We start from the raw sequence: 25,310 nt of genomic DNA, 5'->3' as shown, positions 1-25,310 counted from the left end.
TGATACTTACTTATTGGCTATTTTCACTTCATTTTTATGGTATGTCCTTGTACTGTTATTAGTGTTTTTAATGCTTGTAAAAGGCGACTAACGGGATCGGGTGGTCAGGCTCGCTAACTTGGTTAAAGTATGTCATCGGTCCCAATAACGTGGATCGATGCTCATGATATTAATCACTGGATTGTCTGGTCCATACTCGATCATTTACAGACCGCCGTCATATAGCTGGAGTGTTGCTGAGTGCGGCGTTAAACAGAAAAAAACAACAAACAAAACAAGTGTTTGAACCATTTATTTATGATTTCAAGTTTACTTATATTTCGTTGGACCCCAGACTATGGAAGACAAGGCGAAATCCAAAAGGACAAATATCTATTATAAACTCTTATTTTTATTTCACTTTGATGCAACAGACATTTTGCATACTTTGGCCATGGAATCTGGATTGTTCCTCATTGGTAACATCGCCAATGCTGCCTAAATTTCCCTCCAAACTAATGTGTCTGGAGCTGCGTATTGCATATGGAATGTACATGTGGGTGTAACGCGGTACAGTTGCTTTCCCGTATCAGGATCAAGGAAAGTTTACCAAACCTGAGTCGTACACTAATGTTGGTCTCTATTTACAGTGGTTTATTCCCTCTTGAAAGGTGTCGATGCTAAAATGACACGAGTAGCATTTAAAATCGGTTTTAATGGTTCCATATTACTCTAAAATGAGACAAAATCGTATTTCGTAAAGTATTTGTGAAAATGTCATCCAACCCTCGTTCATTGTATAATTCGTTCAATCGCTCTAAATGTAAGTGATGTAATTCGTTCAATACATTTTAAGGTTTGCCGCAATAACTTTTTCATGAGAACGAATTGAATTTTCGAACTTCAACATGTCTTTCAGTTTTGAATGAGAATGATGCAAATTGCCGCCATTTTTTATGCAATCCCTTCAAAATGGAGGGTGTAATTCAAACCTGCCGTTCTTACTTGTTGGTTTTATTACGATTGTGAGTTTTTTTCATCTTTTTATCTAATGCCGCTCACAGTAACATTCCAGCTCTGTGGCGGCGGTGTGCAAATAATCGACAAGACAATCAAGTGTTTGACATCATGAGCATCGGTCTATGCAATTGGGATACGATGACATGCATCAAACAAGTCAGCGAACTTTACCAACCGATCTCGTTCGGGATCGACCATTTTATATTGTAATAGGGTCTGGGATAGTGTTTGGAGACCAGATATTATTTTTCAGTTACTGCTGCAAAACCAGATATTTTTAAAATTAAAACCAGATTTTAAAAAAAATTAAAACTAGGAGCCTAAATAGATATCTTTTTCAAAACGAAAAAGCACATTGCAACAATGTACACACACACACACACACACACACACACACACACACACACACACACACACACAGAGGATTATCAATGGTCAAGGCGCGATGTTTACGGAGTTATCGCAAATTTGAACGCAAACCTACTGGGAATGATATTTATGTATTTGATGGTCCATCGTATCACTTTACGATATAGGCTTTTGACATCTAGATTTGTCTCAATATAAACCAATGACACCTAATTTCCCTTGTTGTTAATCAGTGACTGAATATTTTAGTTAGCATCAATATTCCAGCGACCTGTAAATTTGAAATCAGAACCAGGCATACCAGAGACCGAAAACATGTCTGACATACACGTCATCGCAGCAGGATGACACAGTGAGCCTGGGGAGTCATCTTTGGTTGGTTCTTATGACAAGCGCTGACTGATGGGTTTGCCATGGGTGGCACGTGGTCCTGTGCACAGCGTACAGGTCACAATTTAGGCGAAGTTAAGCCACGCCGGTCTCAGAGAGTAGTTGAATGGGTGACCGCTTTCAGCAGTTTGACTTCTGCGAGTTTCTAGGGTTTAATTCCTGCTATGACAAGTTGGTAGACGATGAATGCTTTTACATAGTTGCCTCCCGTGTCCGTGCCCGGATCGTTTTCCAGGTTCTCCCAATTGTGATCGTAATATGTTGGAAAATAATGCGGAAGATGTGTCACTTTGAGTTATCCCACGTGAATCAAACATGCAGTTTTAAAACTAAATTTTTTTCCACTTCTGGGTTTGTCCGGTCTAATCCACTGTCTTGTTACGCCCGAGATTCAGTTAAATAAATTATGAAGCCGGTTCGCCCCGATTATGTTTCTAGGTTTGTCAGCACCATACCCTTGCTCGTGGGTTTCACCGAAGTGGTAAACGTCTGAGACCTGCATCACTTCAGGCTTTCCTCCCACATTAAGCTGACACGCCGCGATATTACTGGAATACTGTTAAAAGCGGCGTTAAAGCCAACTCACTCACTAAATATAAAGCGTCAATACCAGAGAATAACAACTCTCTATTATCCGCCGAAACAGATTCCACTGGGCACAAAAATGTCAGACAATCAAGTGATTGACTACTTAGTCCAGTGACACAAAAAGCGCATTTACTGATTTTGTTTTACGTCTTCTGTGTACACGTGAAGAATAATCTGCTGCATTGTGAGTGAAGGAAAACGTTTCAGAAACATGTTCATTTTACAAGACAATGTGTGCAGTTTTATTGTCTCGGCCCAAACATAACAGAATACCAAAGAACCGACTCCATTAATCTCGAGATCCGGGGTAGAATAGGTCTTCAGCAACCCATGCTTGCCGTAAAAGGTGACAATGCTTGTGGTAAAAGGCGACTAACGGGATCGGATGGTCAGGCTCGCTGACTTGTTTGATGCATGTCATCGATCCCAATTGCGTGGTTCGATGCTCATGACATTAATCACTGGATTGTCTGAAATATTTTCCACTTCTGGGTTTGTCCGGTTTAATCCACTGTCTTGTTACGCCCGAGATCCAGTTAAATAAATTATGAAGCCGGTTCGCCCCGATTATGTTTCTAGGTTTGTCGGCACCATACCCGTGCTCGTGGTTTCACCGAAGTAGTAAACGTCTGAGACCTGCATCACTTCGGGCTTTCCTCCCACATTAAGCTGACACGCCGTGATATAACTGGAATAATGTTAAAAGCGGCGTTAAAGCCAACTCACTAAATATAAAGCGTCAATACCAGAGAATAACAACTCGCGATTATCCGCCGAAACAGATTCCACTGGGCACAAAAATGTCAGACAATCAAGTGATTGACTACTTAGTTCAGTGACACAAAAAGCGTATTTACTGATTTTGTTTTACGTCTTCTGTGTACACATGAAGAATAATCTGCTGCATTATGAGTGAAGGAAAACGTTTCAGAAAAGTGTCCATTTTACAAGACAATGTGTGCAGTTTTATTGTCTCGGCCCAAACATAACAGAATACCAAAGAACCACCTCTATTAATCTCGAGACCCGTGAAGATCCGGGTTAGAATAGGTCTTCAGCAACCCATGCTTGCCGTAAAAGGTGACAATGCTTGTCGTAAAAGGCGACTAACGGGATCGGATGGTCAGGCTCGCTGACTTGGTTGATGTATGTCATCGATCCCAATTGCGTGGATCGATGTTCATGATATTAATCACTGGATTGTCTGGTCCAGACACGATTATTTACAGACAGCCGTCATATAGCTGGAATATTGCAGAGTGCGGCGTTAAACAAACAAACCATACCATACCATTAATCTCGAATACTCACACCCTTTCCTTGCGACCCTCAACTTAGACTAATAAAGGGAAATACAATAACAATAATTGATAAATCAAAACCATTTGTATGTTTGACACCCATCTCGTCTGATTACTGTACATGCTGTAATTGCAGGTGCTGGCAATTACAACGTCAACAACGAGTGTACACATGACACGGTAATAGTGTCCCGATCAATAGTTCCCCAACAAGCCAGGGACCGCTACCACCGTCCTTTATAATGTCCAGCTTTCAGGAAGAATGGCCATAGGTCGCAACCTACAGCTGAATGCTTCTGTGAGAAGTCTTACCACGTACGCGTCCATAACCTGACTGCTTGCATTTTCCACATTTGTTCATCGTAATAAGCTGCGAAGTGCTAACGACGTCCAAACGATTGAGCGTGTTTTACACAACAGTAGTCACAGAGTGATTCGGGGATCAATGATCGATATGCTGTAGGCGAGTTATGGCTCCGCCTCCTAGAAGAAAATATGTTGTTGTGTGTCGACACTGACAGGAGTCGCTCATCCTTCAGACACGTATACACACGAGGGAGCGGCACGGGCAAGTGAAGGCACTGGTCTGCGTATCGACACGCCTTGATATTTTCCAGACGTTTGTACTCGGATATAGCTACGGCGAGCTTACTGAGCAAGTGTGTCACGTTTTCATATTTCAGGTAAGTAGGTTCTCTATACAAATGTGAAGTCATGTGTACATTTTGTCATAACTATATGGAAATATTCAGACCTCTTTATAGATACTATATAGTATATATAGAAGGTATTCAGAAGTTGAGCCACAATATGTATGGCTTGCTACTTCTGTAGTTTTTATACACCAAGTCTCGATGAGACCTTTTGCCCTTGATGAGGCATTAACGATGGGGCATCAATGATGGGACTACTACTACTACTACTACTACTACTACTACTACTACTACTCACCCATGAAGAACAGCAAACCATGCTACACTAACCGGGTCGGGTGGTCAGGCTTGCTGACTTGGTTAATAATCAGAGTAGTGTCTGATCCAGATTCGATTATTTTCAGAGATCTGAATCCAATATTGCTGACACAAGCTACTACAACTACAATAATAATAATAATAATAATAATAATAATAATAATAATAACGAACATTTGTAATGCGCCATATCCACCCAGGAATACATGTTCATAGCGCTACATGATAACGAATAGGTAAAGAAAAGGAATTTATAAGTACATGTACTGAAGCGGACGAGATGGGATTTCAGGCCTTCTAGATGTTTGTTGTTTAACGCCGTACTCAGCAATAATCCAGCTATATGACGGCGCTCTGTAAATAATCGAGTGTGGACCAGACTATCCAGTGAGCTATCGTCATGAGCTAGAAACAGTGAACATGTTCTTGATTTTGATTTATCCAATGAAATGTTTCACCTTATTCGTACTTTCACAAGTCTAGATGTTTTATAGTTTTCGTGTTTTAATGTTTTTTTAGATACATATTATTTGGAAATGCACATATTCCTAATGATATAAAGGTACTGGACATTGTTATGAAAAATTATACATCACACATGTATGTACCACGAATAATCAATGTTACTGAGCATATAAATTATATTATATCATATGTGATGAATAATTATATGTTCCTCGTATGATACCAGTGGCACGCAATGTTCATGAACAGTTTTGCTATAACTTTCGTGTGGTATAACACGATATATTCAATTATAATGTTCTATATATATATATTACATTGTTACTGAATTTATTTCGGTTTAGTTGTTGAAGACTTGCCGCATATCTGTGTCGGTGCACTTTAATTTTGTCTATATGTGTCAACGTGTAAGACGACGAGGGACTCGTTCAAACTTCTTTAGTCGGTTTTAAAATAAACAAATACAATTACTAACAGAAATAAATTTAGCGGTGATTCCAACTGCTCAGCAGGCAGACGTATCCTGCTCGCGGCTGTACATACAGGTGCTGTCGGAATACCTGACTAACTAACAGTACAGGTGTAAAGATATATATACATGTATGTAAGTAAAGATATATATATATATACATGTATGTAAGTAAAGATATATATACATGTATGTAAAAATAGATAACCAAGGACAGACGAAGTGACAATAGCGTTGCCCTTGACATGAGACTTATGATTTAGTGATGAATTGCTGTGTTGGACAATGACACAATGGATCGCTGTGCTCACAGCATATCACTACAATGCAGTTTTAAAGAAGATTTACGTTATAATTTATTAAGAAAACAACCCAAACCTTAATGGTATTTGCGTAGAGAAGAAATTTAAATGCTTTATGAATTCAAACATTTTACAAAAATTGCTTGCCTGAACGCTTCTTAGAATGTTCATAATTATTCAATTACATAATTACAATTTGTTTGTTTTGTTTTCCCTCTTTATACCTTTTCTTTTCCTTTCGTTGTTGAATCGAGGAGTTTGTTATTGTTTCCTGTGAGTCTTCTGAATTCGTAGCTAAATTTCCCACCTCTCACATTATATATATCTACTATGTTTCTGTTGTATAAAGTCTCTCATTATCTCCGCTATCGCGTTGATTCCAATACAAATGGCAAAAATATGTTTAGATGAGACTATCACTCCTTGACAGTTTGATAAGACGCAATTGTTAAGACGACACTTGTAACATTCAGTTTGTGGGGTACCGTAAGGCAAATAGCGTCAGAAATGTTTGGTTGGTTGGTTGGCTGGTTGGTTTGTTGTTTAACGCCGCACTCGGCAATATTCCAGCTATATGACGGCGGTCTGTAAATAATCGAGTCTGGACCAGACAATCCAGTGATTAATATCATGAGCATCGATCCACGCAATTGGGACCGATGACAGGTATAAACCAAGTCATCGATCCTGGCGACCCGATCCCGTTAGTCGCCTCTTACGACAAGCATAGTCGCTTTTTAACAGCAAGCATGGTTTGCTGAAGACCTATTCTACTCCGGATCTTCACGGGTCCAGAAATGGTTGGATTGATGATGGGTAATAGTACTCACCATCCAGCAATAATTTAATAGGTTCACTTTTATATTATCTAGTCTTGATAACACACTTAAGTTGACGGAGATTAAAACAGGCACGACCAAAGTTGGGAAGCTTTCCAGACTAGTTTCTGGAAAACGTAAACTTGAATTTTCACATTTAGTTCAAATGAGACGTTAATTCATCTTTTATTATTTAGAGATTGATACAACAGGGTCCTGTACTACTATGGCATTCGGGTGTTGAAGGTATCCAACTTGTCCAAGGTGTGCACACATGTCCTAGAACTCTCTCTGAATCTCTCATTGCTCTCATTTTAAAGGGGGGTAAGGCTCGGCGAAATTGGCAGTCCCAGCACGGCTCATTCACGTTAAATCCCACTTCAGTCGTGAATGTTTAACCTTATTCAATGTCACAGTTTCACCAAGGACACTTATCAGAAGGTCTGGAACTCAACTTGACATGGGCAAAAGGTCTTTCAAAAGGTCTCGTGATAATGTAACCGATTTAGTGTGGAGGTAAACACAGGTTCAAGACACTGGTTACGGGTGAGAACATTTTATTTCCGTTGTATGATAACACTCCCTGAAACAATATATCATTCAATAAATACAGCGTCAGGCAATATACTTGAGGCTTCAAAACAGTCCATTACACAAATAAGGTGAAATAAAAATGACAAAGTATATGACAATATACAGGGGGCGATAACTCCTTGATTAACTCATACATTCAAATCAAATATATATGTATAATACAATAATATGTATCTGCCACAATAATCAACGATCAGTACACAGTTATACTACACACAAGAGAACACCATGAGGTATGCCTCACGAGATGGAGCATCTATTTATAGTTAATGGCCTAGTCTGTCTCACAGTCCTCGAAACATATTATTTTTCCTGTCCCCCAGCCCTTACTGTAATGCTGAAGACCTAAATGATTTCCCTCAGGGTCGGAATCTACCATCCCACTTGGAATCCATTTCAATTCATGTGGTTGCTCGTTCTATCAAAGATATACATTTTCAGAGACAATGTCCGTTCTCCTCACGATAGTACGTAGCTCAAATATCACTCTAACATGCTCTACCATCTCACTTGGAATCCTTTTCATTTCATGTGGTTGCTCGTTCTACCAAAGATATACATTTTCAGAGACAATGTCCGTTCTCCTCACGATAGTACGTAGCTCAAATATCACTCTAACATGCTCTACCATCTCACTTGGAATCCTTTTCAATTCATGTGGTTGCTCGTTCTATCAAAGATATACATTTTCAGAGACAATGTCCGTTCTCCTCACGATAGTACGTAGCTCAAATATCACTCTAACATGCTCTACCATCTCACTTGGAATCCTTTTCAATTCATGTGGTTGCTCGTTCTATCAAAGATATACATTTTCAGAGACAATGTCCGTTCTCCTCACGATAGTACGTAGCTCAAATATCACTCTAACATGCTCTACCATCTCACTTGGAATCCTTGTCAATTCATGTGGTTGCTCGTTCTATCAAAGATATACATTTTCAGAGACAATGTCCGTTCTCCTCACGATAGTACGTAGCTCAAATATCACTCTAACATGCTCTACCATCTCACTTGGAATCCTTTTCAATTCATGTGGTTGCTCGTTCTATCAAAGATATACATTTTCAGAGACAATGTCCGTTCTCCTCACGATAGTACGTAGCTCAAATATCACTCTAACATGCTCTACCATCTCACTTGGAATCCTTTTCAATTCATGTGGTTGCTCGTTCTATCAAAGATATACATTTTCAGAGACAATGTCCGTTCTCCTCACGATAGTACGTAGCTCAAATATCACTCTAACATGCTCTACCATCTCACTTGGAATCCTTTTCAATTCATGTGGTTGCTCGTCCTATCAAAGATATACATTTTCAGAGACAATGTCCGTTCTCCTCACGATAGTACGTAGCTCAAATATCACTCTAACATGCTCTACCATCTCACTTGGAATCCTTTTCAATTCATGTGGTTGCTCGTCCTATCAAAGATATACATTTTCAGAGACAATGTCCGTTCTCCTCACGATAGTACGTAGCTCAAATATCACTCTAACATGCTCTACCATCTCACTTGGAATCCTTTTCAATTCATGTGGTTGCTCGTTCTATCAAAGATATACATTTTCAGAGACAATGTCCGTTCTCCTCACGATAGTACGTAGCTCAAATATCACTCTAACATGATACTCTTTATCGTATTTGCTTCCTGATAATACTGCCTTTATATACCCCTAACAACAGGGGCCTGACAAAAACTCTATTTAACATTGCTGTCATTTCTCGCACGCCGTGATCGTGTGCCTGGCGACTATCTTACATAACCATCACTTACTTCAACACATCGCCACATGCAAAGGAGTGATTGAGTAAGTTAGATCCATTGTCTCTTTGATTGTTACTCCAGTTTGATGTGAAAGGAAACATGACGTACATGTTTACTACATTGGTGGGCGTGCGGGTGCAGGTGCGGGTCATTATTATTAAATTTATTTATCATTTCTCGCAGCAAACCCGGGTACTCTCCAAATGTCAACAGATTGGGAAGTACCAAACCTAAGGCACCGAGAACAATAGGGAGTCGGACAACTTGGTACTTGGGATGCAATCGTGACATGTCGAAAGCGAGGTCCGCATATTTGCCATGTTTTTTCCTCAATCTTGTCAATCACATTTGTGTCAAAGGGGACAGAAAATTCAATGATATAAATGATTTATCAAAAAGGACAAGATCGGGTTTGTTGGCCTGGATACGTCTGAGGCTGTAAATAGGCCTATTTCAAAGAATTTTGTATTGATCATTTTCCATGACGCCCTCTAGATATTCCGGGTCGTACCATGGATGGACCTTTGTGTCAAAACCACAAACATGGCGAAGACGGTAATAAAAAGATCGAGCTACACCATCATGTCGCTTCAGATACTGTGTTTTTGCCAAAGCTGGGCATCCACTGACAATGTGATGGACAGTCTCATTAAATTCATTACATAATCTACATTTCACATTTACGTTTTGATGCAAAATCACACATCGACTGTTTCGAGTGGGAAGTGACTGGTCCTGAGCAGCAAACAGAAAGCCTTCTGTTTCACTTTTCAGGCCAGACGACTTCATCCAAGCGAAGGACTCTGCAGGTTTGCTGATCGTCTCAACACTCTGCACATAAACTCGATGCAGTGGTCTTTCAGGTAGCCTCTCCTTTAAAAACTGAGTCTGGGCCGCCTTGACATGGCACTTCGCTTGGTGGACACTAATTTCTGTACCGTCCAGTAGTACAGCACCATCAACAAAATCAACACTGACATTGAGATTATGTCCCACATCCTTAGCTCGTTTTAGAAAACAGTGGAATGCCTTGTTTTTATCATGAGCCTTGACATGCTTCACAAGAGAATCATGAGACAAATAAATGTGTGCAAGATTGCGCAAAACAATTCTATCATGGAAAGCCCAACGTTAATCAAACCTCCCATAATGATTGGTAAATATAAGCGATTGAGGGAAGAGCGAGGGTGGTGGGATCTATTGTCTGACATGATTTTTCGTGTGAGCGTGTCAATACCCTGATTTTCTTGTTTCGTCCAATCAGCAACACCTAAAGAATACGAAAGGACGGGTACAGCATAAGTATTTGTGGCTTTGACTTTATTGACAGAGTTCAGCTCTGAATTCCGGATTTTCTTAAGTCTAAATTTGTACTCTGCCCGAAGTTTTTCCTTAATATGGGCATTCTGGAGTTTTACCTAATCTGCATCCCTAAGTACGTGTAGGCCTGACCTTCCACGAGATGGTCAATAACTCCTCCAAGTAAACTGACTGATCCTCCCACCTATTATTATTATTATTATGATTATGAATATTATTAAGGGTCATTGTCAAGAATGTAATGTTATTCTTCCGAAGGGTAATCAGGTTCTATTGTTCAATCAACCTTCTGTGAATCTCAACACATTCTTCCTAATCTTAGCCGTATTACAATGGCATTATCTGCAGCGGTAATGTTAACGCCATCAGTGGATGCGAAGTGCGGTCGTTATCCCTCCACCTGCTCTCTCTTCCTTTTGAAGTTATTGTAGAATCAATACACAGTTGCAGTTAACATATTTTGCAATTATTTGGCAGTTTGTTGTATACATGTACATTTGAATAATGGAACATGAAGATGGGTGACCTTCTCTTTGTCCTTGCCAGCTGAAATAAGGTGATTAAATAACAGACGAGTGTACGTTTACTGGAATAGGTCGGACAAAACAAAGACACGGAATTCTTTAAAAACAGATATGGTGAGAAAAAACGCTTTCCAAATTGCCAGACTGCAGTAAACTCTGGTTTAACAGATGGTTCAATTCCACTTGTCAGAGGGGTACTCAAAGTACGTGATCTAGACTACCAGTTGTCGGACTTTCATTTTGTGGAAGCCTCGGTGGCTGAGTTGGTTAGATCGCCGACTTTGTGTGCTGGCGATTAGGTGCCTCACTCTGGCAAGTGTGGGTTCGAATCCCGGACGGGACTCAACTTAAAACAAAAAAAGTACTAGAATCTGTACTTTACTAAGAAAGTGTTATCCCAAATATATTGCCAATTGTTAACCGTTCGGTTAGTAAAACAGTTTGTAACAGTGAATATTGTTTTACATCGCTATAGCTATTCGCGTTGGTAAAAAACCAATTGATTCACTAAAATATTATACCAATCGGCCTTAAATCCAACTCACTCTTTCACTCGCTCTCTCATTTAAACACCTAGTGTGAAACCTATGGATTGGGACGAATTCCCTCCTGACAAATACTGTTTGAAACGTCTTTATAAAATATACATCTATTCTGCTTATTCCATAACTCGCTCTTCCAGAAATAATCATGTGATTGGGGCGACCTCTCATGGAAAGCAACCGTCGTTATATTCACGTTCATATGTGTGTCTGGATGGTGGTACACTGTTCATGGAAGACGAACAGGGCATGGCAAGAATGACTTATAGCATGAAGCCTAGATATTCCATAAAAGGTCTCAACTCCATAGCCAGTCGTTTCAAAACTTGACCTTTTTGCGCAGCTCCTCAAGTGTGTTCTCTCTGTTAATAGTATTTCAAATTGTCTCCAGAAATTGTTAGTAATCTCCTGTTTCACAGGGATGACACTTCAGTGAAGTAGTTTTAGCCAATGTGGCGAAATCTATTTTGTTCGCCAGACCAATATTAATACAGTAGATCAAATTATCCTCTGAGGCTAAATGGATTAGTCAGGCAAGACCAGGGTCTGTTTCCTAAGTGACGTTTCAGAACTGAGTCTGGCGCTGGTTTCATGAGTTGTTTAAATATGTGTACATGACGATATCTGTACATCTGTAACTTTTGTTAACAGTGCTTCTGAGTCAATATCAGAAATATGATGTTGTGTAAAATCGGATTTTGTTACTATCGATCTGTGAGTTTTATGTTGTTACAGGGGATAACGATCATTGGTTAGGAGACTGGTTGTAGTTGGAGGACAATGTATAAACAATACGGTATAAGTGATGTGAAACTGTCCGGTATCAGTGTTGTGAAACTATACAGTATTATTGATGTGAAACTATACAGTATTATTGATGTGAAACTATACAGTATTATTGATGTGAAACTATACATGTTTAGTGATAATTCTGTCTCTATTTGATCAGATTGAAAGGGTTTGACGTTGGATATCTAGCCTATCGATCACTTGATTGTCTGGTTTATTAAATGGTTGCCGTCAGGCGATAAATATAAGTATTTGTGTGGATGGCGGGTGCTACCGGTAGGACAGAACATGCTTACACTTTTCGCGAACACCTGGTGTCATCATTGATTTTCAGTAATCCATTCATATAATGTTCACCCTAACTTTGCCCTTTACGCCCATTGGAATCTGTTTCGGTGGATAATTTATAAAGACTGGTCATTTCAATCGTAAATGTTGCACTGTTACTTTACAAATACTGTATATTTAATTCAAAAGTCTCCCTACAATTGTTAAATTACTTGGTGTCGTCGCTGGAGTGTGTAAATACATTGTGACGTCACAGTTGTAATTTATGACGTCATCATAAGTATGACGTCATTATATGTCATTGTCAGTTACACTGAAGAGCTGTCATGAGACAGCGAAAGTACTATGTATGAAACTGATATAAAGAAGATGATGGACTAACGTGGACTTTATTATTTTATTATATATTACATGTACACCGAGTGAACATTTACCTCATTTTTGTATATATATATATATATACACACACACAGAACCGTTACCTAAATTCGTGGATAACCTTGATTCGTGGATCGCGGTTATTATCGTGATATCTCGTAAATTAAGTCTCGTATGACGTCACACAGCGGTACTTTTGATGTACACACACTGCCACGCCTTGCTGACAAAAATGTTCCGAATCGCTGCATTACACGTAAGTACAGAAAAACCAAATGTCCAACACTGAGATAAATAGCCCTAGAGCACTAATACCAAATGTCATATTTACAAAACATCAAATAAAATATATACCGTAAGCACCACCCTTCTCACCTCTCGTCGTCGGCTTGTCTGGATGTCAATAAACATAAGTCACGTGACTTCAGGTGCTGTCGGCTGATAAAATTACAAATCTATGGAAACATTTTCGGGCCATCTCGTAGAGCTTTTTTCATTTTCATAGGGTTCACCCAGGCCTTAACGACAGGGATACAGCTTTGACTAATGCCTACTTAGAAATCAAAAACAATGAAGTTGCAGTTCATAAAGCGGCATTAAGAGGTTATCCAATTAGGGTCTAACTTTGCTTGTCAGTTAGGAAAACGTGAGCTGGCCCATCCATTATCTGTCGAGGGGTTATATGGTCTGTTGGAGCGATGGCCGGAGTTGAAAGTTAGAAGTGCCAAGTCTCTCACGGAACTTCGTGCCAAAGCAAGTTCTGAGGAATGCATCAACAAGTATGTTGATGAACCTGCCATGATTATGGACAAATACGGTTTCCAATCAAGACCAGAAGCAATTTATAACGTAGATGAGAAAGAAATCAAGTCCCACGTCGCACCGAAAATTGTTGGCTCAAGAAAATCCGTGGCCTACGAGATTTCTTCCAAGAGATCGCCGGTCGTTACACTTTTGGGATGTGGAAACGCCCTGGGCACATGTATTCCACCTTTCAGTGTATTTGCGGGTGCTAGAATGCGCATTGAATTGCTTGAAGGCTGTACAGCGGGAAGTGACGGAACTGTTTCTGAATCGGGATGGTCAAATGGTGTTATATTCCAAGATTACTTGGACAGGCATTCTCTTCGATATGCATCTCCAACAACGCCGAATAGACCTTTGCATCCTTCTGTACAATGACCACAAGTCGCACATTTCTCCGTCTCTGATAGACTGAGCAAAAGATCACAACATTGTGTTGTTTGCCCTTCCGGCTCACACAAGTCATATTTTGCTGCCAATGGACTTGTATACGTACAAGCAACCACAAACACACACGACATAAACGTCTCCTTATTTTTGAACGCTACGTTAACCCCATTTCACCTCACTTGATCGCCTGCCTATATAAAAGCGAAGCACTGGATTGGGAGTCGATAGGATGTTACGGTCCGTTTACAAAAAAATACAATGTCACAAACTGTTGAAGTCAGATAGTCCCACAGTCAACAGATATAACATCGCCTCCGTAGCCTGCAGAGATATTCTGCTGTTTTAACGCCTGGTCACCTGCAGTCGGTATTCAGAAAGTCTGGAATCTATCCCTTTTCGCCAGATATGATTGATAAATCTTCATTCCAACCAAATGCTTATATCCACCCATCACATGATGAAGACAAATCGCAGCAAGTACCAGCTACTGGCAATGTACACAGCCCACCCTAACGTTGAGAAGGGGAATCTCGTCTCTAACTTTGACCAAACCCAATTCTTTGTTGACCAGCTTCCCATCATTCAGAAGAAGCAAAGAAAACCACGCAGATCTATCCACAGGATCGCTCGCGGCAAAGCCATTACTGAACCAGAGATCGAAATTCAAGTTAAAAACTATGTTAAAAGTTCAACTTCTAAACAACCAAGAAACGACCAGCAAAGTCACATACATCAGCTAAACCATCTCGGAAGAAACCTAAAAGTACCACGGAGCCAGCAGCGGGACGATCCGGTGCGATTTGTCTACTATACAGCAGTGACAGTGAGGATTCGCCAATATTCGATGAGGAAACATGTTGGGTGTGTCATCACTTTCAGCCCGCACAACTGGCCCAATGCACATCACTGTTTTTCGTACAGTGGGGACAGTGCATGTATCATGACTGTAACCACTGGGTGCACTTACAGTATTCTTGACCAGTGCGCGTGCTTCGGACTCATGACACATTTTATTGCCCTTGCCATGGTCTGCCATGCAAACCATCGGAAGAGTAGGGACTGAAAGAGGACAAAAACTTACCTGTAATTAGTGTACATAACTTTATTGACAAGATTTGTTTTGGAGTTGTTTGTTGAATAACTATGCTTTTCAACTGTTATCAGCCGACACAGAAATGCTGGTAGGTATAGATTCGGATTCATAAAAAATGTTACACAGTAACGGTACTGGGCTTTTGTACAAAGCGATACAATATTCTACTACGTAATCCACGAATCAAGGTGACGTCACATTTTGTGTGCACATGAATGGCTGATGAATGCAAATGGCTTCGGTAAACAAACTTTTCAGTCACGAGTGGAATCTTCGTCATTTTCGTTGAGTTTAATAGATGAAATGATCAGTGAGTATACAAAACAAAATCGGACATTTAAACCACGACTTTTTGGTGAACTTTCCCTTATATCCGAAGCTCTCCAATAGCAACAGGTAACCCTGATACTCGGTACGCTGTGTTTATGTTTATAAATACCTACCTTGTTCACGAGGACCCTGCTAATCCGGAAACCCGCCTTCCGCGCATTTACTGTTTGGAACGTCTATGAAAATTCCAAATCCGTGAAGATCCGGGTTAGAATAGGTCTTCAGCAACCCATGCTAGTCGTATAGGTGGCAATAACTGTTGTAAAAGGCAACTAACGGGATCGGGTGGTCAGGCTCGGTGACGTGGTTAATGCATGTCATCGTATCCCAATTGCGTAGATCGATGCTCATGATTCCAATCACTGATCTGTTCGAGATTTGATTAGTTAAAGACCGCCGTAATAGAACTTGAATATTAAACGACAAACAAACAAACAAACAGATATTAAGCGATGATTTATGATTCATAAATATGGAAATGTGGCAATGTGAAACATGTTCTTTGTTATGCAAAGCTTGTGAGTCGTGGACTAGTACAAGCAACCACAAACACACACGACATAAACGTCTCCTGATTTTTTAACGCTACGTTAACCCCATTTTACCTCACTTGATCGCCTGCCTATGTAAAAGCGAAGCACTGGATAGGGAGTCGATAGGAAATGGACGCCAAGTGATCGGGATGTAAGACACACGGCAATGAGGAGCCGATTAAACTAACTAGCACAACTAAAGGCGTTAAGTGTACATTTGGGAGTAGAATAACAAGTTAGTGTTTCTACTTTTGTTTAAGTATTTGTGCAGTGGCGGAGGGACTTAGTATAAGTGTAATATAATCACACATCGCCAATGCGGATGTATTCCTCTTTTGGTAAATGAATGTATTCGCGATCGAATGTGATTGGTGGGTTCGAGTATTGATGTATGGATGTATGATTGTGAATGTATTGGTGGGTTTGGGTTTGAATGTGTAAACGATCAATGCACGTGCGATTGTGGGTGTATTGGTGGGTCGGGGAATTGATGTAGGCGTTTGTTTGATTAGTTTGTTGTTTAAAGCCGCACTCAGCAATGTTCAGGCTATATGACGGCCGACTGTAAATAATCTAATCTGGACCAGACAATCCAGTGATTGACATCATGAGCATCGATCCACGCAATTGGGATCAATGATATGCATCAAGTCAGCGTATATTTTATATATCATAGTGATAATCAACAGATGGTAATCGATTTTTTTCAAATTTGGCACACATCATTGTCATTGACCCTGGTTCCAAATAGCACACATGGAACAGTAGATTCTCAAGCTGAAGGTCACGTACCCCTTCTGAATATCTTGTATGGCCATGGCAGGACCTGGATGTTGCGATCATGAAGGTCACGTACCCCTTCTGAATATCTTGTATGGCCATGGCAGGACCTGGATGGTGCGATTCCGGAAGGTCGGGCGTTGGTTAATGACGTTCGCTTGTTGCATAATGGAAAGAAACAGTTTTCGCACTACCACGCTAAGTGCGTATTGATTCTATCGAATTAAATATTCTCTTGCATTGTCATTGTATTACGTCATTAAAACAACACGTCCTCGGGCATGTTAATCTTCTTTGTATTGCCTCATCGGTTATATCCCATTAGTTAGACGTCCCATTTGTTAGACGTCCCATTTGTTAGACATTTTTATTTAGGCAAAGATCGAATATACCTACAGGTATAATGGATCAGTCCTAATTAGATTAAATTACTGAGTAGGGATAGGGGACTCACAGTATAGGGAGTATATATGTTACAATTTCGTTTAATTAACCTAAATTACCTTACTCTCAGCACAGGTTCAATAGGCATGAGATTAACTATGTAAACTAAGGTCTTACTGTATGTTCAGTTGAAGGACTTGAGTTTAGATTATCTACTTATCCAACAAATAAAAATGATCATGGGGTATGTATCATTATCAGTATCGATATGACTGGTTTAAGGAAAGTAGAGTACTTCACCTCGCGGCGTGGAAGTAAGTACAAAAAACAGGTCTTAAAGGTCGAATAATTAACTACATCCAAAGTTTCCTAACAAACCGCAAAATCACCGTGGGCATAGACCAAACGCTATCGGACCAATGTCCCCTAGAAAATGGCACTCCCCAGGGCAGCATCCTTAGCCCAACACTCTTCAATATTATGATTAACGATCCTCAGAACCGATCTCAAAACACACTGGTTTCGGAGTCCACATCGCACAACCAACCCAAAACACACAATCTTACCGACTCCCAAACAACCAATCCATATTCACGGCCGAACTAATGGGCATGGCCTCAGCAATACACAATCAGCAATCTACAAATCCAAACTGTATAAAATTTATCAAATGTAAAGTGTCATTAAATGTTAAGTATAATATTAAAGTATCTATTTAAGCTGCTTTGCTTTGTTTGTTAGATCTTATCTGGACTATTCCATTTTAAAGTCAGAGGTAACAGGCAAAAGGATTTGTGTGCACTCAACCGTTTAAAGTGTTGTTTTAAGCTGTCTAACTATTGGGACGTCTAACTAATGGGAGGACACCGCCTCATCAGGATGTCAGTGTTACTGCGTTTCCTGTTAGTTTGTTACATAATTCATGCGCTGAACGAACGTGCCTGGAAACGGGTTACCAGTGTCACGTTGTTTATGCCGTCAACAGGGAGTATGCGCTGAAAAGCACCGGGAAACAGTCTACGTATCGGTGCTTCAGGGGTGACCGCGCGCAAACATTATGCAAACATTATAGTTGAAACAATAACCAGATACCGAAGTACAGTTAACTACGGTTATAACGAACTCAAAGGGGCCACTTACTTTTGTTTGTTATAGCCGTAGTTCGTTATAAGCATATATACATCATAACTATAGCAAATGGTCGGGACAAAAAATCGGTTCGTTATATCCGTCAGTTCGTTATAAGCGTGTTCGTCACCAACGTACTTCACTGTATAGAAATAAATGAGAAAGCCTCACTTGCTCAATATTGGCAACCTCATTCTTAGAGTGAGTGAGTGAGTATGGTTTTACGCCGCTTTTAGCAATATTCCAGCAATATCACGGCGGGGGACACCAGAAATGGGCTTCAAACATTGTACCCATGTCGGGAATCGAACCCGGGTCTTCGGCGTGACGAGCGAACGCTTTAACCACTAGGCTACCCGACCGCCCCCCTCATTCTTAGAAAGGCACACAGTCTAGTTTGCTTTGTTGTCATGCCCGGCGGTGTTTTGGGTCGCCATTTTCATTTTGCCTCTCAGCACTGGTGACGGCCTCTCAAAGTTGATGACTCTCGCTCCTCACCGCTGTGCCACAGCGAGGTGTTGTACAACGCATCGATGGACAGCGCTAGGCCCAAGCAATACAACCCAGTCTTTTTCTAAAGCTTGGCAGGTGCAGTTATTGAGAGAGCATTCAGCGTACACGATACACTGTCGGATATTATTCGCTGTGATTTCAAGCTTTAACCCCGGTGAGACTATCAACGGAAATATTGACGTCTGCTGCTCATGGCCCAATCCCACAAAGCGATCTTTGAGCCACGATTGTACGATAAGTCTATGATAAAGAATCGGAGTTACGATTATCTTAGTGCAAATATCGCTTTGTGGAACGGGGCCCTGGAACACATTTCCCTTGTACAGGTACCGTACCTTCGTGTGTGTGTGTGTGTGTGTGTGTGTGTGTGAGTTGGGTTTAACGCCGCTTTTAACAGTATTACATTTATATCCCTGCGTGTCAGCTTGATGTCAAATGATGCAGGTCTCAGACGTTTACCACTTCGGTGAAACCCACGAGCACGGGTATGGTGCTGACAAACCTAGAAACATAATCGGGGCGAACCGGAATTCGAACCGAAAATCATAGGTTTCGGGTGCGTCCGAAGGGACGCAACTCTGCACAGCGAATCGCGGCGCCTTAGACGACTGGGCCACCCGTGCCCCCACCGTACCTACGTCAGGTCTTAGAGTGAATGAGTAACACAGAAAGAAAACTTAAAATGGCGGAGGGTTCATGTTGTGAAACTTGGGGACGGTTAATGTGACGACAAACCAGGTATATAATAATAGGGGCGACTGTGGGATTCGACATCATGTCCAGCTGATCCTGACAGGGTTAAGGGAGTGAACTGTGGCGTTTTAAACTTATTCTGTAGAAAGTAGCAAATGAGTACATCTACTTCATATAAAAACCAGGGGAGCACGGTGGGTCGAGTCGTCTAGACCGCCGTAATTCGATGTGCAGATTTGCGTCCCTTGGGCTCGCCAGGAAACTATGATTATGGTTTCGAATCCCGGTTCGCCCCTATTAGTTTTCAAGGTTTATCAGCACCATACCCGTGCTCGTTGGTTTCACCAAAGTAAACGTCTGAGACCGGCATCAGTTCGGGCTTTCCTCCCACATTAAGCTGACATGCCGTGGTATAAACGGAATAATGTTCAAAGCGGCGTTAAACTCACTCACTCACCTAAAAAACAAGTATATGGCATCTTTGACATGGGCCATTCATTTCCCATGCAGTAACAACAAACTTGAAAGCGACGAATGTTTTGTTTGTTTGTTGTTTAACGCGACAAATGAGTGAGGGTGTACATGATACGTCCACCGCAACAAAAAGTTTAATAGTCAACATCAATCATCAAGGTTTGTGGTTAATCGAACCTGGACCTCAGAAACCACTGGTTAATAATTCAGGCAATATATATATTTATACGAGGTATAAGAACAATAAAAAAAGTGTTGACGACTAACATCGAAAAACACATCTAGTTTGCACGCGTCGTTCCTTGGGTGTCGTCATTCCTGATTTTCACAATTTCACGGTAGGTCGATTAATCTCTGTCGACCATCATTTCTGTCAACCTTATTGATTCTGCCTATCATACAATTGTGATTTACTTGATTTCATTCATTGCTTGTGTATGAGCTCGCGATGCGGCTGCGGGCTCTTGGCATGCTCGAAGTCCGCGTGCAGTGGCCAATCAGTTCAAAGTCTCACAGTCTGTTAGGAGGCTATGGAACAGGCACTAACAAACCCAAATACAGTAAACTACGGTTATAACGAACACGCTTATAACGAACTGACGGATATAACGAACTACTTTTTTGGTCCCGATAATTAGCTGTATTATGCTGTATATATGCTTATAACGAACTACGGTTATAACGAACTAAAATTAGTAGTCCCTTTGAGTTCGTTATAACCGTACTTTACTGTATTTGTAATGGACTCCGTTCAGGGCGTTCCAGGTCAACGAAAGGAGTACCTGGATGCCGTTGTACAAAACAACCTCAGCGCTACGATTGTCGTAAGTCTATGTTAAGGTATGGGATTTACGATCACCTTAGCTCTAAGATAGCTTTGTACAACGGCACCCTGGTCGATTAATTAACCTCAGAAACCAGGTTCAACGAAATTGAGCTGAAACCGGCGAATCACATTGCTGCAAACGTTCAATCAGGCTAGTGGGGTACGAGTTACGGGTCAGACGATTAGATAACTAATCTAAGTCTACAAACAGCCCCATACAAATCATCATTGCCAACAGACGTCAATGGTGTACACAACGTCGAAAATGGGGTAACCGTCGCTGATCACGTGTCATGTCCCGATTCACTTCCTTAATAGATGTGGTCGTGTCTGGCGACGTTGACATGAACGTCAAGCCAGTGTCAACCAGAAACCTCATGACAGATTTGTCAAGAAAAGGTCACTAGACAGTACTACGGGACAACATTCTGACACTCTTGTTGTTCCGTTTGCAAGGCTTGTGGGTCGACGTTTTGTCTTTCAGGGCCCCGTTCCTCAAAGCGATTTTAGCGCTACGATGATCGTAAGCCTATGTCTAAGTATGGAACTTACGATCACCTTACTGCTAAGATCGCTTTGAGGAACGGGCCCCAGGACGACAACGCCCGTGCTCATCGTGCACAAATCGTCAATGCTCACATCCAACATCACAGCATCCATAGAATGCCATGACCAACAATGTGCTCAGACATTTCCCCAATTGAACACGTCTTGGACATGATAGGCAGACGCGTGCGTCAACGTCATAGGCCGCCGACCATGTTGGCTGTAATTGGCCATGCGCTGCATGAGGAGTGGATCAGACTCCCTCAGATCGCCATTGGGAGACTCATATCCAGAGTGCCTAGTCGATTGAATGAATGTTTGATAAGTCATGGCGGTATCACGCACTACTGATCCAAAACGTCAACTTCTGAAATGTTCCATCTTACCCCTCCCGTCCTTCAAAATCGTTAGAGGTCATAACATCTACTGTCATACTTCACTATCGGTTTTATCGTGTTTCGAATTCGTTCATTATTATCAAAACATTATTACTAGAAACTAACATCTCTTACCATTGTGGAAATTTTAATTAATTTCAGAGTGTCCTCTTCTTTTGTTAAGAACAACGAACAGAGTTAAACTACAGATCCAAAATAACTCATTTTACTGTAATCCTTAATTGTAAGTTAATTTTGCCTCGTAGGTATTTTGACAGTCAGCTTTGTTCTTCTGTATTGATACTTCATCGACATTGCTTGTAGTTCTGGGTTATGCAGTTTGTGGAGTGGATGGATTAGTGTGCCGTGGATGCAGATAGAAGATCGGGATAATGAAAGTTGTTCTTGTATATATATATATATATATATATATATATATCCCGTATCGAAGATAATATTTGAGAATCCAGTTTTGAGGCAGTCTGTACAAGATGACATCCTTGCTTGTGACGCTCTTCGGACAGACGCACAATGCATTAGATCGCGGAGACGTTACAAACGGAAATTCACACGAACGTTATCCGTGCTGATTACCAGGATGAAGCCATATTTCTGCTGAACCTACCTTCTAAACTGTGACAAATTATCAATTTGGTACTCCAGACGGTCAAATGTATGTCAACTATTAGATGAACTTATCACCTGTCGTGAACAAAGGAAACACATTAATTAATTCTAGGCTAGACGCATCACTACGTTTGGGACTGACCTAATAAGATTCCGTTTCATTTTCCCTGTTGTTGTTTTTTTGTTTTGTTTTTTTATTCAGAGGGAACATATTTTTGGTCTGTTAAATCTGTTTGAGTGACCATCCTGTGTATTCCTCTCCTGCTTCATCCCCTTTGTTTCCATGATAATTTAGTGCCTGGTTTGAGTAAGAAATAGTTTTACAATTTTTGCTTTTTTAGTTTACTCAAAGTGAAGAAGGAAAAGTAGAGCTCATAACCATTGCGAATCATTAGAATGTCGAACGCGTCATGTCACACAAAAGTGGTCAACAAATCTTGTCAAATCGTCCTACATATACAGACTCAACACCTGGCGACTAATTTGTGTGTCCTGGAAATATGTACCCGTGGATGCTATTTCCATTATTCTCAGCCGCCTCCGTGGTCTTGTGGTAGAGCGTCCGCCCGGAGAGCGGAAGGTCCGGGGTTCGATCCCCGGCCGCGTCTTCCCAAAAGACGTTAAAAGATGGTACTTGTTGTTACCCTGTCTGGCGCTCGACATTAAGGGGCTAAAACAAGGACTGGTCGGCTCGGAGTCAGTATACTGTGTCTGAGTGGGGTATTCATGTTAAACTGCGGCATGGTATCTCAGTGAGCTAGCACTATAAATCGGCATCATTCCGGACTAGTACAAGCAGCCACACACACACACGTGCATGCACGTCGCTATATAAGTGCAATAATCTTGGACGCGACGTTAAACCCAATTTCACCTCACCTCCATTATTCTCAGGCTCTATGGAGGGAGGTTCAAACCTGGACTTCAGTGAAGTCTACCAACCAGACCGTGATGTCTACAGATGGGTTCGAGGAGCTGCAGCACTTCCATTCTTCAAGGTCACCATGGTGCAAGATGCTTGGATACAGATCATGCAAGATGTTCCTGCCATTAGACAAACACAAGATGTCAATGACTACATGACCAACAAGGACGATGTCCACGCACAGTTCCGCCTTGGGATATGGAACGACCATGACAACCTCGATCCTCGGACATGAAGCCATCTTAAGGAGAGGCACTCTTATCTCACCAGGGTGGTGCAGAGGCACATCCTAACATATTTGCTTTTGTCAAGGTGCAGTATATGTTGTAGAAGACCGAGAGAAACAAGGTGGCCTATGTGATCCATGGTACCATACCTGGCAAGAAGACTTACAGTAAGATTTGACCAGAGGCTGTTCCAAGCAGAACTAAAGACTTTTGAATTCCTGATAGCTGGGTATTTAGTCAAGATGGACTAGTTCTCCTAATGACAGTTGTTGTATGTCTGAAAATACGAATAAATAATAAATATCAAACAACATACTTAACTGTTTTAGAGCAATAATATTAGTGTAGGTATTTGTCCACCAGACCGAGCAGGACTATACCACTTTAATTCAATAGTAATTACGAAAACCACTGGGGCATAAACGTTTTTATCTAACACTGTACATGTAGGTATCTGTCACTGTGGCATTAGTTGACTCCACCATGGTGTCATCTCCGGTTTGCAGTGATCCATTCATATAATGTTCACAGTTATTTTGCCTTTTACGCCTAATGGAATATTTTTCGGCGGATATTCGAGACAGCTTATTTATAACTTTGGCGTCGACATTCTATATTTACACACTGCCAATATTGTTCACACCATTATCATGTCCAATGAACGATGTATTCTATTAAACCTGACGACATTCTATTCTCATCGAGAGTTTTTGTGAACACTATTTCTTGCATAAATTCCAGGACCCAGGATCAAATGGTCGACTCCTCCATTGTCCTTTGTCTGTATTGGAACGTATCATTTCAAACTTTGGTATAATTACAAACTGGTCCAATGAACATGTCACTCTATCGTTTGCGGTGTATTATTCAATATTAGTATGTATTGATGTTTCCTGTAAGCTCGACAGAAAATACTATTTTCTCAAAATATTTAGTTTTCTTGTGATGTCTCCAAATCGATAGATTCACGTTATCTTCCCCAGAACAAATGTATTATGACATTCCGTCTATAGTGACTTGGGTGTGGTTCTCAGTCCTAATAGACTCACCATTACCATCCATGCTATGAGTACCGCGTCCAAGATTATTGCACTTATATAGCGACGTGTATGCACGTGTATGTGTGTGTGTAGCTGCTTGTACTAGTCCGGAATGATGCCGATTTATAGTGCTAGCCCACTGAGATACCATGCCGCAGTTTAACATGAATACCCCACTCAGGCACAGTATACTGACTCCGAGCCGACCAGTCCTTGTTTTAGCCCTTTAATGCCGAGCGCCAGACAGGGTAACAACAAGTACCATCTTTTAATGTCTTTTGGTATGACGCGACCGGTTATCGAACCCCGGACCTTCCGCTCTCCGGGCGGACGCTCTACCACTAGACCACGGAGGCGGTCAATAAATGTATGTGATGCAATGATATCTTCCCCGGTAATATTGGCTTATGCTGGTAAGCGAGCGTAGAATGTTTATGGCTATAGACATGAGTTATTACCAGTTTTAGTTTATGAACCTTACACCGAATGCTCGTGTGTACAGGAAACTATTATATTTGCGTGTTTTCTTAGAACATGGTGCTGAAACCTAAAACAAATTGATGAACAATGTTCTTGAAGGAAACCGTGCGTGACACTGGTGTGTGGTTGCTGAAACCGCTTCCTCTCACTGTGTCAAGATGTATATACTTGTACACACGTGTCACTACATGCAAGACAGCGTCCTGTTCGATGCATACATGGCCGTTATCATGGACGATAATAGTTAACATTAATCTCAACAT

At 41.0% G+C, this 25,310-nt stretch overlaps 1 protein-coding gene across 1 annotated transcript in view; it reads left to right on the top strand.

The window, feature by feature from the left end:
- LOC124130893 (B1 bradykinin receptor-like) overlaps positions 1 to 25,310 on the top strand; it is a 96,290-nt gene that overhangs the window by 43,908 nt on the left and 27,072 nt on the right. Inside the window, exon 2 of the mRNA XM_046493948.2 lies at positions 3,784 to 4,330. The gene's annotated coding sequence lies outside the window, so the exon portion shown is untranslated. The remainder of the gene's footprint in view (positions 1 to 3,783; positions 4,331 to 25,310) is intronic.

This window comes from Haliotis rufescens, unplaced genomic scaffold (assembly GCF_023055435.1).
Source record: "Haliotis rufescens isolate VD_foot unplaced genomic scaffold, xgHalRufe1.0.p SCAF_143, whole genome shotgun sequence".
Taxonomy (NCBI): Eukaryota; Metazoa; Mollusca; class Gastropoda; order Lepetellida; family Haliotidae; genus Haliotis; species Haliotis rufescens.
Note: the sequence above shows the minus strand (reverse complement) of the source record. Positions and strands in the feature narration are given on the sequence as shown.